Below are 1,574 nucleotides of genomic sequence, written 5' to 3' on the forward strand. Positions count from 1 at the left end.
CCTAATTACCCCGACCCTAATGGTCGACTGTCCACGGCGTGAACTGGGAAAGGCCTAACACTGAACAATAGGGATCCCTAACCTATGGGCGAATGCTCTGTCGATAAAATTCCCAGCCGCGCCTGAATCGACGAGCGTCTTATGCTGGGAATGCGGGGAAAACTCAGGAAAGTAAACATGCACAAACAGGTGACAACAGAGGCTCTGGATGAGAGTGGTGCATGCTCACCTGGGGTGACGCCAGAGTGCCTGCCTGCTGCCTCGACCCTAGAGGAACAACCCGGCACCGACCAGCAGTGTGACCTCTGCGGCCACAGATGGTACACGTGAAAGCCCTCTCCGGCCCCCTGAATGCAGCACCTCCCAGCTCCATAGGCACGGACAGGTGTTGCTGGGAGAGGGAATCGACAGACCCTCTCTGGACGTCCGCGGGTGACCAAACAAATCAAATCAAATGTATTATATAGCCCTTCTTACAATCAGCTGATATCTCAAAGTGCTGTACAGAAACCCAGCCTAAACCCCAAACAGCAAGCAATGCAGGTGTAGAAGCACGGTGGCTAGGAAAAACTCCTAGAAAGGCCAAAACCTAGGAAGAAACCTAGAGAGGAACCAGGCTATGAGGGTGGCCAGTCCTCTTCTGCGTGCCGGGTGGAGATTATAACAGAACATGGCCAAGATGTTCAAATGTTCATAAATGACCAGCATGGTCAAATAATAATAATCACAGTAGTTGTTGAGGGTGCAGCAAGTCAGCACCTCAGGAGTAAATGTCAGTTGGCTTTTCATAGCCGATCGATTAAGAGTATCTCTACCGCTCCTGCGGTCTCTAGAGAGTTGAAAACAGCAGGTCTGGGACAGGTAGCACGTCCGGAACAGGTCAGGGTCCATAGCCGCAGGCAGAACAGTTGAAACTGGAGCAGCAGCATGACCAGGTGGACTGGGACAGCAAGGAGTCCTCCAAGAGAGAGAGAATTAGAGAGAGCATACTTAAATTCACACAGGACACCGGATAAGACAGGAGAAGTACTCCAGATATAACAAACTGACCCTAGCCCCCCGACACATAAACTACTGCAGCATAAATACTCGAGCTGAGACAGGAGGGGTCAGGAGACACTGTGGCCCCATCGATGATACCCCGACAGACCAAACGGTAAGGATATAACCCTACCCACTTTGCCAAAGCACAGCCCCCACACCACTAGAGGAATCTTCAACCACCAACTTACCATCCTGAAACAAGGCCGAGTATAGCCCACAAGATCTCCGCCACAGCAACACCCAAGGGGGGCGCAACCCAGACAAGAAGATCACGTCAGTGACTCAACCCACTCAAGTGACGCACCCCTCCTAGGACGGCATGAAAGAGCACCAGTAAGCCAGTGACTCAGCCCCTGTAATAGGGTTAGAGGCAGAGAATCCCAGTGGAGAGAGGGGAACCGGCCAGGCAGAGACAGCAAGGGCGGTTTGTTGCTCCAGAGCCTTTCCGTTCACCTTCACACTCAGCAGCTTATCCAACCGAATGGACAGGTCCACCAGCTGGTCGAAGGTGAGGGTGGTATCCCTGCAGG

This window comes from Salvelinus sp. IW2-2015, unplaced genomic scaffold (genome assembly GCF_002910315.2).
Source record: "Salvelinus sp. IW2-2015 unplaced genomic scaffold, ASM291031v2 Un_scaffold820, whole genome shotgun sequence".
NCBI lineage: Eukaryota > Metazoa > Chordata > Actinopteri > Salmoniformes > Salmonidae > Salvelinus > Salvelinus sp. IW2-2015.